General features: G+C 43.3%; 1 pseudogene; it reads left to right on the forward strand.

Moving 5' to 3' along the window:
• The first annotated feature begins 1,353 nt into the window (after positions 1-1,353).
• Positions 1,354-1,472, forward strand: LOC111739308 (annotated as a pseudogene).
• The last annotated feature ends 1,894 nt before the right edge of the window (positions 1,473-3,366 follow it).

Genomic DNA, 3,366 nt, shown 5'->3' on the forward strand with positions numbered 1-3,366 from the left:
GGTAAATTGGTATTGATTCAAACAGACAGGTAAAGTTCCACGAGGAGCTATCTCATTCCTGGGGTCCCCCTCCTTTTACCTGGTACCTCAGCACTACTTTTCTAGGTCTAAAAGGGAGTTTAAAGTCCCAGAAATTGCCAAGAACCTGGCAATGAAAGTCTACCATCCCTTCCTGTGTCCCCAGCCCCTCCGCCTCTCTCTGGACTCTGAACCCTGGTGAAGTTCTGGGGATCAAAAGGTGGAGAAGCTGCAGCAGCAGAAATTCCCATTTATGATAGGGTCACCTAATAAAATACAGGACACTCAGTTAATTTCAACTAAAGAACAAATCATTTCTTAGCTTGTCCTTAAAGAGTCTACGGAAACTCTCTCGTCAGCACACCCTGCATAACAGAGCCCAAAGTCTCAACTCAGTCCTTGGAAAGGGGAGTTGGGAATTTCAAAGCAGAGTGCTTGTAGGGATGTTTAAAAGTCTGAAGAAAGCCTGCTTTGATAGATTAAGAAAACATATACCATAATAAAATGTACTATAATAAAAGATACTATAATAAAATGTAACTACACTACCTGGAAAGCTTAAAGAGGGATGAGGGTAGGCATCAGCCAAAGTGCTCAAAAAAAAAAAAAAAAAGAAAGAAAAAGAAAAAGAATTCACAGGAATGTAAAGTAGAGCATAAGGAATATATAGTCAATAACATTGTAATAACTATGTATGGTACTAGGTGGGTACTCGACTTAATACGGTGACCACTTTTTAAGGTCATAAAGGTCTACTCACTATGTTGAACACCAGAAACCGAGATAAGATTGTATGTCAACTATAATTTTAAAATTAATGAATTAATTTTAAAAATTCATGATTCTTTTTCTTGAAAGACACTAACACAGATTGAGTAGCAAAGAGAAAATTTGAAGTGATAAATACAGTCCGATCTGGTTAATTCTCACTTTCTTATCTTCAATCCCAATCATTCTAACAAAAAAAGAAAAACAAGAATCTCGCCCTAATTCTTCAAAGACTGAAACTATTGCAGTGTCACTTCATAGTGCTAAATCATTATTTTGAAAGCAAATATGGAATGTATTACATTTTGTTATACGAGCATAAACTATTCTAGTTAAATTAGTAAAAATTATTAGAAGTGTATAGACGTATCTACATAGTATTAATTGCTAATAATCAAATTATGAAACCAGAAGAATCACCAAATCACCTAAGTTTCATAGCAGATATCCAACTTGTTTTCTTTTGCTGTTTTTAAAAACTACATTACCCCCCATAAGATATAGAACTTGTCAAAGCATTTTCGAGCAAAGGTTCAAGGGTTGCACTACAAAGGATTCTGCAGATGTGTCTACAGCCATGCCACCCTGAACGAGCCTGATCTCGTCTGATCTCGGAAGCTAAGCAGAGTTGGGCTTGGTTAGTACTTGGATGGGAGACCACCTAGGAAGACCAGGTACTGTAGGCGATACATACATACATAAAATAACGAAGGATTCTGCAGATGAAAAGAAAAGACCCTCTGGCCTCAGGATAGACAGGGAGTGTGCTGGTTCATGGGCAGCAGCCACCACCACCACCACCACCACCACCACCACCACGGGGGGCGAGGAGTACTGCGCGACCTCCTGTGCCCAGGGCTATTCCCTGTTGCCCGAATGGTAGGGGGACTCCGGGGAGGTTGGGTCACTGATGAGATTCAGCCCCAGGGGAGGCAGAGCGGGGAAATGGGGATAGGCATTTAGAGCGTGCCCGAGGACTGGAACAGGACCAGGCTTCGGACCGAAGGCCCAGGCAGTCCCAGATCAGCCTGTCCTACTTACGCCTCCTCTGAAAGAGTCCAAAAATTATTCCCACCTTGAACTCTCAGCTTGAAAGGAATGCTATTCTGCTGAAACATGACGTCAGAGGTGCGATGGTTAGCGGTATGCATCCACTTGATGGGCCATGGGCGCCCACATTAAACATTCCTTCTGGATGCGTCTGCAGGGCATTTCCAGGTGGCGTTAGCAGATACAATGCTAGGACTTCATGAGGTACAGCATGGCCTGGCCATAGATTCCAGATGAGGTCTGCAGCTGGGTCAGTGGATCTGGGAGATGGCCCTCCCTGGGGTGGGCAGGCATCACCAATCCACCGAGGACCCGAACAGAACAAAAAGGCAGAGAAAGGAATGCACCCCCTTTACTTCCTACCTGTCTGCTTGAGCTGGGACTTCGGTCTTCTGTCCTTGGACTGGGACTGGGACTTATGCCATCGGCTCCCCCAGTTCCCAGGCTTTCAGACTCAGGATTATGGCACTGGTCTTCCTGGGTCTCCAGCTCCACGCTCAGCTCATGGGACTTCTCAGCCTCTGGATCACGTGAGCCGATTCCCCAAATCTCTCTATCTGTATGTACATCTATGTGTACGTCTGTATCTAAATCTCTCCCATTGATTCTGTTTCTCCAGAGAACCCTAACACAAGAGTGAAAATAAGTCCATTAAAAAAACATCATAGACGGAAATGAACTTGGACTTACCAACCTGGCGACGTGCTCCTGCACATCCCTTCTCCCTACATCCCTTCTCCCCACATCCCTTCTCCCCACATATTTTAGAAGTGACGGCCCATGCAAAGACAGCAGCTTGTCCCCGGTTTAGCAGCTAACCAAACTGCATGCTCACTGAAGGCAGAAGTCTCTCAGAGATGTGTAGCTCCCACAGGGCCTAAAACCTAGAAGCAAGTGCTTCGCACGTAGGTAGCAGTTTCAGAGAATTAATGAAGGCCATCTCCAAATTACATGCTGACATTTAACAACACTAATGAGTATCGCATTATTGACCTCGAAAAAGAAAACTGAATCACACAGACACCACCCTGCCGTTACAGTTCTCCTAGACGCCTTTAGAATGAGACTAAAACACAGATCAGGCAAGTGTGGGGCAGACTGCAGTCTCCAGGCCATCAGTTGGGCCCCCTTCACCAGCATTAAATTAGCCATGAGAAAATGAATAAAAGTCTCATCAGCATGTTATACACATTGGCAAAAAGAATAAATAAAACCATTTTGACAAAATCCGTCTCCCTTTTCTAAAGACTTGTTCATTTGATCTTTATCCCAAACCTTCCTTGACATAATTAACCAAAGGTTGAAAACTAAAGATATGAGACATGCAAAAGCTTATTAGATTATCTAGTCTACATTTAGGCCACATGTGCTATTACATGTTCCCTGCAGAAATATTTTCTAGAACTCTGTCTAATTCTTTTCCAGTAGACGGCCTCTAATGCTTTAGTCTTTTTCTGAGGAGCTTGTCCCAGTTAGGCACATCTTAGACACCTGACAATTTTTCTGAAACTTCTATTTCAATATGTCATA

The sequence above is a fragment of the Pteropus vampyrus genome, unplaced genomic scaffold, assembly GCF_000151845.1.
Source record: "Pteropus vampyrus isolate Shadow unplaced genomic scaffold, Pvam_2.0 Scaffold49, whole genome shotgun sequence".
NCBI classification, from domain to species: Eukaryota; Metazoa; Chordata; class Mammalia; order Chiroptera; family Pteropodidae; genus Pteropus; species Pteropus vampyrus.